Source organism: Oreochromis aureus, linkage group 5 (assembly GCF_013358895.1).
Source record: "Oreochromis aureus strain Israel breed Guangdong linkage group 5, ZZ_aureus, whole genome shotgun sequence".
Classification (NCBI taxonomy): domain Eukaryota; kingdom Metazoa; phylum Chordata; class Actinopteri; order Cichliformes; family Cichlidae; genus Oreochromis; species Oreochromis aureus.
Genome location: NC_052946.1, coordinates 11233995 through 11248491, shown reverse-complemented (window position 1 = coordinate 11248491; position 14497 = coordinate 11233995). Strand labels below are relative to the sequence as shown.

General features: G+C 40.1%; 1 non-coding gene across 1 annotated transcript; it reads left to right on the top strand.

The window, feature by feature from the left end:
- The first annotated feature begins 1797 nt into the window (after positions 1–1797).
- trnaf-gaa lies at positions 1798–1870 on the top strand. The gene has a single exon. It is a non-coding gene; the product is annotated as a tRNA-Phe (tRNA).
- The last annotated feature ends 12627 nt before the right edge of the window (positions 1871–14497 follow it).

The window sequence follows — 14497 nt, the reverse complement described above, 5'->3', positions numbered from 1 at the left end:
TTATCACCATCAGATGCAGCCAATAATGAGTGGGTAGTGCCATTTACATGTGATAATTTTAGTATTGTCTTACCACTGGTTGGTGTGCTAAACTCAAACCTCAGCGCTGGACTGCTTATAGGCTTTCTCATGTGAAGATGTGCTATTTCAGTCTGTGCGTTCATGTTCAGTAAAGGTGCCCTCTGTAGGAATGCAGGCACCTATACCTGCCAGTGATCATCACATGCCACTCCCACTGAGCTCTCCTATGGCTCAGTGAGGCATAGCGGCTCAAAAGCTGCCTGCATGTTTGAAAACGTGGCGTGGGCTTCGTGTTGTGTGGGAGGGAGGTGCTACAGACCTCGGTAATATAGGAAAAAAAGAAGGTCATCCATGTGGGATGAAGCCTGCAAGGTAAAGTAGGCTAATTCAGCAGCACTTAAACCTCGAAAGAACAATTAGGCCACTGCAAATACCAGTGACATAATTTTGGTTAAAATTAAATGACATGTAAAATCGTAAATCATTTTTAATTTATTTTTTTGTAAATGGAAAAAAAATAACCTTTTTACACTGATGGAGAGTGTAACATTTACGCTGAAACTCAAGGGTTATTATCTAACATTGCACAGCGGATATGAGAAAGTGCCCTTTTCTATCCTAGGTGCTGTTTCGGGGTTAAAGGTTAAAGCTAATTTAGTTGGACAGACACCAGGAATAAACGGTCAGGAGTGGCTACCCTAAAAGGTACCTCGTTTTTTACTTTTTAAATTAACCATCCATAGGAGAAGATAGAATGCATCCATGTCTCTTGGCCCACAGCGTGGCTACCAATTTCTATAAATCATGTGAGGACTAAGAAATGTAGAGGACGGAGTGTTGAGTATCCGTGCAGATACAATTTTATGGGAAAAACCAGCGTTCTTTCTGGCACACAGTGAGGTGATCACAAGCTACAGTGAAGGATTGCATGTAATGTGAACCAGTAGAAACTGGTTTTATGTGGAATTTTTGGAGCTGATGGCTCTAAGCATCTAAAGTCCGTGTCTCACTTCAGCAGGCGCATGTTTCAGCTCAGTGTTTGCAGCTTTTATGTCTAAAGCTAGTTCTCATTAGAGAATAACAAACATATGGGAATACAGGAAAATGGTTCAGGTGGTGTGTAACCTCAAAACTGAAAAATGTAGTAGGTTTGTGTAAAGAGGAAGACGCATGATATTGTAAAACTGGGGTCAATTTAAGCTTATATTATATTAGATTGTATTGTACTGTGTATTGGCCTATACACAACTAGCCATACACTGAATGACGCACTGTATGACTGCATACCATAATACGCTAATTTAGGCTGATCTTTCAGTGTATCGTAAATAACATGTTATTGGTAATAGCAAATGGATGCAGGAAAAGTAAAGAATAGCGTTCAAATCTTGTCCACAGGGCTTGTGGCACTTAATGTCCTGTGATAGAGCGCCCTCTGGTGGGGAAGTTGCAAATTACAGGCGTAGATATTTCATGACCGAGTTTGTGGAGCCTCGAACTATACATTTAAAAGCACAGGCTACATGAGATATGCAGTCCTCTAATGAAGTTAGAATTATTATTGTTTTTGTTTTGTAATCGACATAAACTGAAATGTTCGTGTTACTCAGTTAATCCATTTATGCGTTTTTAAACGGACATGTGCAAACTACCATTAAATGAAAAGCGCTCTATTTGTATACATTACAGTTTGCATTCGTTAATCACTGCAACCAAAATATAGCGGAACATGTCCATTTTGTTATAGCCGGTAGATGGCGGCGACTACACAAGCCAGCCGAAATAGCTCAGTTGGGAGAGCGTTAGACTGAAGATCTAAAGGTCCCTGGTTCGATCCCGGGTTTCGGCAAGCGGGCAATGGGCAAATTTTTTAAGTGTTCCAACTCTCTTTATGTATCATTTTTAAGTGCTACTACTTTAATTGTGATTTTAAACTACATCTGCATTTATGGACTTGATAAAGAAGTATGTCTAATGTACTGCCAACTACTAGGCCACAAAAGAGTAGCATCTGGTTCAATAGGTTTTCGAGAGGTCTGGCTAAAACACTTGAAAAATTATGTAACTATGCAATGTAATGTGCTTGTGTTAAATACCAGTTGCAGCAGACAGCAGAACGCACCAGAGGAGCCCCAATGGGACTGCGGTAGGTTTATGGGACCTCCTATGGTACATTTGGATGTTCTGACTGTGTCTCAGCTGTTCTGATCTGTCTGAGTGCCAGCTGGGGTGTGTACAAGCAAGAAGGCCTCAGTCCAAGAGAGCAGGCCTGGGACCACAGGGCATCAAATGGGTCACGAATTTGCGTCATTCCTTTTGAAACCGGAATGAACGGCCAACTGGCTCTCTGTGGTGATGTGTTAATCAGCAGCGCAATGATAATGAAAAGACAGAAAGCGGTTCAGTGATCTAACAAGGTGCAAAGTGTTCAGATGGTTTGTGTTTGCATACATAATGGCTGCAGACTCAGAAAGACACTGAAGAGGACTGTTAACAGGAAGGCAGTTGAAGTAGAACAGGTCTGCAGCATTTAGGACTTAGAAGCTGCAGTAATAATCGAACTTCCTGTGAAGAAATGTGAAGGCGCTCAGCTGAATGTACTGCAGTTACCAAATATGATGTCAGAATACTGAACACTTAAATTATCCTGTAAATAAGACAGTTTTTAAGACACTGGGGGACCAATGTTACTCTGCATTTTTAATATGGATTGTTATATTTAACAGTGACAGTGCTGAGGATACAATATACACCTTTTCAGCTTAGCCACACTTATTTAAAACCCCAACTTTGGCAGATCATTCAAATTAATTGTATGCCTTTTCATTGTGAAGGATGCTCTCCTCTCTCATTTGTTGCCATGTAATTTGTCACCACATAATATCCTGTGCTGTTGGTTATGCAAGGTTCCCTCTCTCTTCCTCTTCATTGTCGTTCTCACTTTCCACTGCTGTCATCTGGTTTCCTGCTGGCTGTTTTCCCAGTGGTCTTGGAGAGCAACAAAGAATGCCTGGAGAAGCCAATCAAGCCCAGTTCACCAAACCAATTCAGTTTGGTGGTTGAATAAAAACCTCACAGGTGGAGAGCGGTCCAGCCAGCCGGGCGGATGGACAGGCACAGGGAAAGGATGTTTTTGCTCTAATTAATCAAAAAAAAAAAAAAAAAATCTATTCAGTGGCGTTCCATTTTCAAGCAGCTCCCACAGATGTCTCGACTAATTTGGAATGGCTTCAAGGCTTGCATAACTAGAGCAAAGTGACTTCTAACCGGCAAACTTTCCTCATTTCTGTGCCATTTGCCAAACAGATTGAACAGGTTGAACTAGAAGCAGAGTGGTTCATGACATACGACTCCAGAGGTTTTAGAAATATGCTTTCATAAAGTAAAAAAAATAAACGATCATTGTTATTAGACATTTGACATGGGTTGAAAGCGTGACATCACGCTAAATTCCTATGATGCACTGCAATCTATGATTACGTTTATTATTTATGAGAAAAATACAGAAGAGAAGCTGCAACTGCAAAACTGCAAAATTAAATTGGTATCATACAACTTACAGAAAAGTTTGACAGTGCTAAGAGACTGTTACTATTATGCTTTTTTTGTTTTAAAGACTGGTACTGGTTTAACTGTGTCTGTCTAAATCTTGCAGATTTCTTGGATTATTTTTCCAGCTATATATAAAGCAGCAATAACTTTTCCAGGTTTTATATTCCTGTACTATTCAGTGTCCTACTTAGGTGTAGTAGAACAGGCTGTAAACACCAAACATGACACGAAACATGACCTGCTAAAGTTTATATGCTGATGGTGTTATCAAATAAATGTCTATTTACACATTTAGCATATACAGAGCATCATTACTGTTCTCTGGGAGTCATGTTTTTGGTCACAGGATTAAATTAAATCCTGTGTTTACACTCTCTCTGCTTTTGTTTATAACTTCAATGGATAATTAAAAAAATCTGTCTCTTCAGCTGCTGAATGTTCTTCTATGTCACCGACTATAAACAGTGATTAAGGGGAAAAAAAGAGAGTCAACAGCTGTCATCCCTGTATGTGAGCCGGATTTTAAAATGCATCTTGGGTACGACCTACGACTATCATGTGTACCCACGTGTTCAGCTTGTGTTCAGATTTTAATTTTATTACTATCCAGTACCGCCCTGTGCACATTTGCTTGTCTGTCTCCAGTTCATCAAGAAAGAAAATTGGAAGCCAGGTCTTGTAAAAAAAGAAAAGAAAAAAAGATTGACATTTGCTTCTGTTGTTAACGCTGATAAGACAAGAGACAGCAAAAGAGGACACGACAGGGCGAAAAAGTTAACCACACAGTCACTGTAAAATTAAAGAATAACCTCTTTTATTCCTAAAGGCTTTATGTATCAGGAAATAATGTTAAAACATTTAAATGATCTGGTCCTTACCAAGTCTTAAAGTTAGGAAAACCTACAGAGAAACTACAAAAACCCAAAAGCTACATCTGCAGATGTTTAGCTAAGGTTAGCTTAGGTTTGCAAGCTTGCATCTGAATAAACAAAAAGACTTCTAGAACAATGTCCTTTGGACAGATGAGACTGGATGTTTGGCAATGGTGCACAGCACCACATTTGGAGAAAACCAAGGCCGATAAAGCCAGAAAATGGTTGTTTGATGTTGTTGCTATAGCAATAGAAGTGGTTCTAAAAGCTACTGAATCATGGGGTTCACACAGCTTCTGCATTTTGGTTTAGTTTTTATTAAACAAATAATGACATGGTGTAATATGTCAGATGTTGTTGTTCATCTCAGGTTGTATTTAAATAAATTTACAACCTGGCGAGGACCAGATGATTATACGTATATACAACCCTAAAATGTACTTTCTTTTACCATGACTGCAGGTGCATTTTACCCTGACTGCACATTTTTCTGCTATGTCCTTGTTAAGAATACACAAAAAAGATATGTGGTCAAAATGAATCCTTGACCACTTTAGCAAGTGATCTGAGTGATTGATCACACTGGATCTTGGCAGAAATGTTATTTTTAGTGCTATCCAAATGTGATCACTTGAGACGCCTTGGCTTACACAAACGTACACATGCATAAACGTACACGTGCGGCCTTTATTATCATCAAAAACTTCCTTTTTTTGACAAGAAAAACATATTACGTGACGAGGACCTGATCAACTTCTCAGCATTTGTTTACCGTTTCCTGAAAAGTTGTCTTTCTTGTTGAACAGTCAGATACCTCAAACCACAGTCAGCATCATCCAAACTGTGAGATGCAAGGCAAGTATTTTTCTAAGGAGGTCTTGTTGTAAAGCTCTTGTGACATAACACGACAAGGGCTTGTTATCTGAGGGAACAGTGACTGACCCCCGCTTTTGTCCTTTGAGACAATAAGTAGGCATTGTCTCCTCAGACTGACTGAGTTCAAAGTAACAAACCCACTCAATGTTCCTTGAACGAGCTCCAAGGACATTAGGAAAGCTTGATTCTCCGTGTTAATCTGTGCAGATGTCATCTCATAGAATTGTGTTGTTCTTTCACAGCGCTGCACTGACCTTTGTGATTGCTTGGGCGCTGATCTACGTCATTATATCAAAGCCACAATTGAGTAAAGTCTGCTGTCCTTGCTCTTTTGTTCTCTGCTGAACAATACAGCTGAACTGGCAGCTGGACTTTTGCAATAAAATAAAATAAAATTAAAATGCTTCACATATAATGAAGTTATCTGAGTTTAGTTATACATTAATGAAAAAAAAAAAAACTGAGAGAATTTTGTAATAAAAGGTATCCAAAGGAAAAAAAACTTATGGAAAATAATCTACATTTATCTTGTCAAGACTGACTAGACCTTTGCTTTCCTCATTGTGCATATGTGGTTGGACCATAGGGAAGGTTTGTGTAGTTTATGAGCAAGTTTTCATAAGCCAGATGAAGATCATTGACATCATCCACCGGAGACTGACACCACCAGGTGCACCAGTCACCGTGCTCTGTCTGTGAACCTCCATGTTTGAAAAATTTCAAACACATCACATTCAGTCGTCCCCGTGCGTCTATATTTCACATCCTTTCCCTTTGACTCACACAGGTCACAAAGGTTAATGACCACAGTCGCGGTTGTTACCCAATGCGCTGTGTCACCATGTGCCCGCTGAAGGCCACTGGCGCGCTCCAAAAAAGTATTGTCGTCTTAGTGAGTCTATCCTTTCCTTCTTCTCTGGTGTAAATGTGTGTGTGTATGTTTTAGCACGTGTGTTTCACATGGGGTGGTGCATCTGAGGTTTTTCTACCATCTGCCAAAGGCTTAGTAAATGGACAAATTTAAAATAGAAACTGAGTAATGCATTCAGGAGAGGCACTGAGATTACAAGAGACAGGGTGGGCTCCAGAAAGCAAACTCTTTAAAAATGTGTCCCCATTCTCTCTCTTTGTCACTGTGCATAAGTGATCTCACACAGACACACACACAAACACACACACACGCACATAGAAAGAGAACATGGGTGGGTGTGTCTCTGGAAAGGATTTGTCTATTGATATCTGTCTGGAGCCTGGCTGCTTGCCACCCCTCACCCCCACCCCCACCCCCACACTGCAAACTCAAGTTCATGACCTGTTATGCAACTCTGCTCATTGGCCATTGTAACAGATTTAAAACACATCTGCATCTAAAACACATGCAGTTTCCATTCGTCACTTAAAAGTAAGTAAGAAAGAAATCAGGCATTTGATCCAGTATTGTAAGTATATACAGTGCTGTGAAATGCATTAACAATTTTGTGAATGATTAATATATTTTTTACATACTTGCACATCTAAATGATTCATATCCAATAAATTTGAATATTAGACAAAGATAATCTGACTAAATACAAAATGCAATTTTTAAGTGATGATTTCGTCAATTCAAGTTTCCAAACCTACCTGGCCCTATGCAGAAAAGCAACTGGCCTAAACCTAATAACTGGATGTGCCACTCTTAGCAGCAACAATTGCAATCAAGCATGTGTAATAACTGGCAACGAGTCTTTCACATTACTGTAGAGGAATTTTGTCCCACTCTTCTTTGTAGAATTACTTTAATTCAGCCACACTGGTATGGAGGACCAGCACAATTTATTATTGTTAATATTATTATTTTTTGGATGTGTGTGAGTCTTCCGGTTCTCCACAGTTTACAGTCAAAGCATCTCAATCTGATTTGAGACAACACTTTAACTAGCCCACTTCAAAAACTTACATTTGTTATATTTGGGCGATCGTGGCTCAAGAGTTGGGAGTTCGCCTTGTAATCGGAAGGTTGCCGGTTCGAGCCCCGGCTTGGACAGTCTTGGTCGTTGTGTCCTTGGACAAGACACTTCACCTGTTGCCTACTGGTGGTGGTCAGAGGGCCCGGTGGCGCCAGTGTTTGGCAGCCTCGCCTCTGTCAGTGCGCCCCAGGGTGGCTGTGGCTACAATGTAGCTTGCCATCACCTGTGTGTGAATGGGTGGATGACTGGATATGTAAAGCGCTTTGGGGTCCTTAGGGACTGTTAAAGCGCTATATAAATACAGGCCATTTACCATATTTGAGCCTTTCAGAGGTGGACTTGCTGGTGTGTTTCAGATCACCGTCCTGCTGTGCACTCAAGCTTCTGGGTATGAACAGATGGCCACACATTCTCCTTCAGGATTCTCTGGCAGAGAGCAGAATTCATGGTTCCATCAGTTACTCATCCACGATGAGTCATCGGGCAGCAGCAAATTTCTGACATTTTTGTTTGATGATCTGAAACATTTAAGTAGGACAACTGTACACAAAAAGTAAGAAATCAGGAAGGGGGGAAATACTTTTTCGCAGCACTGTGAATCATTTCGTAGTGAATAAAACAGCCTGCACAAGTACAAACACCACAGTGACATGATACTGAAACTTATACAAGTTTTACACTAAACTCATCATAAGGAATGCAGCATACTACTGTGTAAATTTGCAGTTTCCTCTCATACACAGAATAGAATCATTGCATTTAATAATCTGGAACCACCAAAGCCAAGCCTTCACCAACACAGACCATTTTCACAGCAGACATTTTGACTTGTCACAGCAGGGGAAGAACGGGTATGTTACAATAAATGGAAGTGGGCCACTGTAAATTTCATTTCAAACCGAGATAAGTCAAAATACGTTAAAAACATAAAATAGACCTGAGAGTTTCTGATTTGTCTTCGGAGTTTGTTCTAAAAAGACAGAAAACAAGCAACTTCCGGGATCAAGACCGGAAATGAAGGTTGGGTACCGTACATTTGTACCAAATGTTGTAGAGGAGAGGTAATGTTTAATGTTGGAGTTTCTGTGTGATGACACTATGGCAGGTAAAAAAACAAAGGAAAAAATGTAATGGTGAAATAATATAGACACCATTCACCGTAGCTGGAAGAAACAAACTACGAGGCAAATATGCCTATTGCTGACACTCTGTAAGGTTGTGCCTCATGTGCCAGCTGTATCAAATAGAGCTGCAAATAATGATTAGCTGAAAAAAAAAAATACTGTGCAGTTTTACACTTTAGATCAATTTGCTGGAGGTGAAACTTTCCTTTTTATAGTCCTATAAATCAGTCACACGTTGAAAGTTTCACCACTTTCTAATGAGCATTTCTATTATGCTTGCCTTTTGTTTGCTTTTAACAACTATTGTTCATGTCTGCTTAGACTATATATTTTTTTTCTTCTTCTGTTTTTGGTATCCTGCCATTCACATTATGCCTATGAGCATGGACTTCTTTACATCAGTCCTCTAGAAACCTCTGAGGTCTCACTAAAAGCTTAGGTCTCTTCTTTAGCCGCATCTAAAACATGATACAGGGATTCCCCTGCCTGAGTGGGGACATTGGCTGGGATGGCTGGCCTCCCCTGAGCTGGATAGTGCCTCTGGAAACTGCAGTCAGGCGGTTGCATGGATGATGACAAGCTGTCATCGGACTGAAAATAAATTTCGGAGCCATACATTTCACAGGGACTTCTCGTTTTCATCTCCCACAGCACTTGCATGCACGCTTGACCTGGACATGTTTAAACTTTCTTTTTTCTTTTCCCCCAGTCAGATTTACTGCACAATAATTAACCATTTAATCTGTATTTAGTTTCTACTGTTACATCTCTGTCTCATGTCTTGTGAAGGGTTCCACTGCTATGGGTTTGTAGTCTGTATTATGTGTTTCAGGACCATTCCTTGTTTCATGTGCTTGAAAGGCACATAACACTTAGCTGCTGTATTCTACTTTCTGTCCACAGAAAGCAGAAAATGTGAAATGTCTCTGTAAACATCATCTCGAGTGTGAAGCATAAACTAAGCATCCAATAATTTAAATGAACTTGATAACTTACTCTGCAGTACTCAAAATGACCAGGACCTGAGTGAGATCATGTGCAGAAGATGTTTATGCAAAGTCACAGGCCAAGTAAAAATATTTTTGAAAAATGGTAAGTTGAATGATTCTGGTATATCCTGCCAGACAACTTGTGACATGCTGCTTTTTTGGAACTAGTTTTGCTCTGAACTATTATTTGTTTGGAACTATATTCAAACAGTTTTTGTAACCTTTTAATAAAAAACCACAGTGCGTAACCTTTCTATTCCAGTTTTTGATTACATCAGAGGCATTTCTCACAAGTCTTACCCTTGTGATGCTCATTCGGTTAGCCTGACGTCTCTTACAGAGATCCCTTAAAGGCATGCGGTTTTACGCAGTTAATCTCACTGTCACTCAGCTCCTGTTAATTTGGCGAACCTCTGATCTGGGGGATCTTGTTACACAAATTCATATCCGATGGAGTGTTTGCTGCAGTAGAGCTAACTGTGAGCTTTAAAAAAAATGGGATCTGTATATATATGACCTGTTTTAAATGTTTGGGCAGTTTTCATTATTTGTATGAATACTGTAGAAATTTACACATTTGCCTAATAAACAAAAGCTTCCTGGTTCAGTCTTTGGAGGACACACTAATCTCTTTTGGGGTTGCATCAGGAAGGGCATCCGGCATAAAAAAAATTGCCAAATAAGGTATGTGGCACTACCTACTGTGGCAGCCCCTTGTGAATAAAGGAGCAGCCAAAATTAGCTTTACATGCATAGGGCTTTACACTTTGAGTTGTTATGGAGACATCCCACATACCTTACTTCTAATAGGCTGTTGTCACCACAGTGAGGCTACCTGCCCAGCAAGCATTTGTAGGATTGTTTAATGAGAGTCACAGAGTATTATACTGTGTCGGAAAACCTTTGAAACGTTGCCCTATTGCCTCAAGGTGTAAAGCATAGCGTAGTCCACAGCTTTTCACCAGCACAGGGTGAAATAGATGCTTGACACCAGATGGTGTTGTTATAGAGAGAAAGCGACACTGCGCCGCTGCTAGGCCCACATATCTAAGAATGGCTGTCCTGGAGCCACCAGTGCTTCTTTGACCTTCTTGAATGATTTAGGCGCTTAATCATTTCAAGCTGGGCTATCGTTCCTGTTTATGGCTGCGATTTAGCAGTTGGTCATCATCTCTCAGTCATGGAAGGTGTGACGAGTTTTAATCCCGAGATTGGCGATAATCTCCCCACCATCTTAATTTTTTCTGCTTAGTTGCTGTGAGCCCAGTTTGAAAATGGCAAGCATAGCCCTGGAAGGTTCATCGTCAGGACAGATCCCTGGCCTGTGCCAGGGAAACCAGTTGGACAAAGAAATAGAGTGAGATATTTGTCATTGAGAGGACGAAAGCGGTTCTGTTCAGTGCGTGACCGACCTGCTCCGAGTAGTTGTGGTATAATGTTGAACAAATGCCAGCTGCATTCCTGTTTCCACCTCACTCCCTGTAGCTCCCATCCTGCCATTCAGGCAGACTCATTAAGTGTCCTTTTGTTGGGGGGATTACAGAGTTTATATTTAACCTGTGTTCTCACTGTCAGTGGACTGCCGAGGCACTGGCTGGCAATGCCAGCTGTGTTCATCTGGTGTCTTACAAGTGTCTCCACACATTGTCAGCCTCTCTGCCTCTCATCTCTTTGCTCCCTCTCAATAAATCAGAGCTCCCCATTTATTCCAGTTACTCTTTTATCTATATTTGCCAATACAGGTTCAAGTTGCTTCACATGAGGGTCCAACTTGGCACACGCGAGACCTGAGCACCATGAAAACTGCCTCTGATTTTGAGCCATTGTCTTGCACCTGATTAGTTAGGCATCCCACGTTTTCTGAAATCTTCCCAACTGCACTGTGTGCGTTTGTGTGCATGTACGTGTACACATACAAACATGCATTCACGCAATGCACTTTTCCTTGTCTGCCACTATGAGCGTGCACTGTGGCTTCAGGGACATAGTGTACTCATCATGCTGGGCAGAATGACTCGTTTGACTTCTAATTTGTCACAGACTCATACAGAATGCGGTTTTGTGGTTTTAACAAGTCCTTAATAGCAAAAACATTGTAATAGTAGATGAGGTTGAAGACATGGAAGCAGCAGTTTCTATTTTGGGGTTTTGTTTTGCGTCTCTTTGTGGCTGAGTGTTATTTTGACCCTGATGACTTTTTTAGTAGCATATGCAGAGTGTGTGATAATTCTGAAGTGGTGCTCGTGTAGTTTTTTGCTATTGCACGTAGACCAGCAGGCACTGTTCTTCAAGCACACTAAAGCAGGCAAAGTGTGCATTTGCTTCAGCTGAGCAACGACTCTCATTGGTGTGCAACAAACACTAGACTCTCTCTCTCTGGACTTTCTCTTTTGCTTCCTCAGGCTCAGTTTCTGTCTCTCTGTCTGACTCCATCTTAGGTTTTGTATTAACTAGTCAAGGCATGATAGAGTTTTGGATGTATGTTTTGGACTGGCAGATACAGATCAGGCATTTTGGCTCCTGTGTCCAGTACATAGGTATGGATCTAAATGTTCTTGCCAAGTGATAGGAATAAGCCGGATCGCTATGCATCCAGGCTCCCCCTTGGCGCCCACCGCATAGCCACAATTGAAAATAGATGTGCATAATTTGGCTGGGCTCTTACAGGTCTCTTTCAAAGGCTACATGCTGAGCAAATATCCGGAGGCTACTTTGTACCTCGGACTATAGATGGGTGACAAAAGGAAAGAAAACCCTTCTTGAGGTCTTTTTTGTGTGAACCTACAGAAATGGTGCCATTTTCAAATAAACCCTTCAAAACCTTTAAACCCTTCAAACCACCTTCAGTGCACTTCACCATTTAGAAAAGTCAGTTGGAGTAATAAAACACCTTTCTTCCAAAAGTACCTCATTTGGTACTTCTAATGATGATCTTGGTGATAAAGAGCCCAATCTAATACACTGATCCAAAATCTATCATTGATGTTTAGGTGGGTTATGGCTTGGTCACTGCATAGACAGTAACATCTAATTGACATTATTTTTATACTCATCAAGCCATTCAGTTGTTGTCATTGTTATCCTGGCAGAGATTGCTTACGTCAGGATAGAAATATTTGGGACAAGTGGATCCAAAATGCACCTCACAGTATAACATACCCATGCAGCCTCACTGTAGTGCAGTGTGTTGTTTTTGTTTTTTCTTTCATTGATTTGTCCCTGTTTAGTGATGATCTGTCTTTTGTGAAAGTGATGAATAGTTTCGACTTATTTGCAGATGACTCAAACCTATACTGTGAGTATATATTTCTGAGAAACATTTATGCCATTTTCTTCTTTCATCCATCTATACTTCCTCATGAAAGCACAGGATGCTGTCAAAAACTTTTTGGTACTAAGTCATAGGATCTACATAAAATACAATTTGTGAAGTCACTCATTATCTGTTTGTGTTAAGGTTGCACAAGGAGGATGCCCTTTCATTATCAAGAAAATAAAGTGAAATGTAGTCAAATAGTATCTTCTTGATGCATGCACAATCATCCAGTTAAGTAAATCTCCAAAAGTTGATTCTGTTCATCTGGACGTAGCGTTTTCAGTGGGAGAAACGTTTCGTCACTCATCCAAGTGAGTTGAGAATTTGCATAATTATGATGAAGGAACTGACCTCCCAGCCCATTGTTCCCTCAGTGGGCTGGTTTCAGTCATTATGCATGGACTTTATACCAGTTTTTAAATTGTGTTGATAGGCCACGTAAAACCAGAGTTATGATAAAAAATATATGCAATGTTTGTTTTTTTCCTGAATACTATTGTGGTTTATATTTACTGCGGGACGAAACGGTAAAAACAGCGTTTTATAAGGAAAGTGCTCGAAAGCACTCTCCGCCTGTGAGCAAAAACAAAACCAAAAACCCCCCACCCTTTCCTATTGGTGGAAAAATGTACCATGTCGACCAATCAAAAAATGATATGGCAACGTGGCATCTAGTTGTTTAGGAAGGGGGAAGTTTTAGGAGTGACGGCGGTGTTTTGAGATGTGAGAGATTTGCGACGTTTAGCGTTTTTGGAGTCTAAAGTTAGTGTGTTGTCTTGTGTAGTTAGTGTGCAGTGTAGTCAATAGTTTTGTTGTGTGTGTCAGAGCAATGAGGCGACTGCTGAATGTTACAGGTGTTACAGGAGTGATACATCTCCTGTTGTCAGGCCTGCAGGTATCAGGCTTGTGATGTTCTCCTTTATCTCATAGTGGACAGAAATTATTTTTTGGAGTGGCACAAATAATTTGTGTGGCATCAAATTTGATGCAGCACACCTGATTGTTCTGTAAATAGTGTGAAATGTTTATTTAAAAAACCCGCCTGGCTGCATTTTTAGGTAAATAGCTGCAAAAAACTTTGTTGTTTGCATAACCCAGTTACTTTTTTAAAGAAGTAACTATATAATTAATTGCCCAACATTGGTCATTATATACTGTATTTGGCAGACAGAGAGTTACAGGACTCTCTCCCAGACCACAGGCTCATATTCATAATACAAGTCAGAGCTTTATAAAAAAAAAAAAAAAAAAAAAAAAAAAAAAAAAAATTGGAGTTCAAGTTAGTTTTACTTCCAATAGTGTTACCATACTACACAGGTCATGAACAAGACTTTTTAAAATTTTCATTGTAAGTGGGCTAAAACACTTACTTAAAAGTAGTCTAACATAAATGCAAATGCTGTAATTTTATTATTTTAATAAACCATGTAACTTGGATGGATTCGATGCTGGCGTGACCACAGTACACACGTCTAATGTTGCTTACAGTGGTCAAAGGGATCGCTCAGGGAGTTTGTGTGTTTGCTCAGACACATGAAAAATTAGAGGGAACATTGCTCGTAAGAGATGTGAGGCCCTTGTGGAGCAGAATTTAGTATTTTGCTCTAGACCACCCAAAATGTGATGTCCACATATGTGGACGTCAGGTCCTAGGAGGTTAAATTAATAAATTAAACTTATAAATGAATTAACAGTACAGATAATTACTAAAGAAATTGAATGTTTCTATAATGGTTAATCCACAGGTATGCACAGGCTCTTTAATCAAAATGATATTTTTAATGCTAAAATATAATTA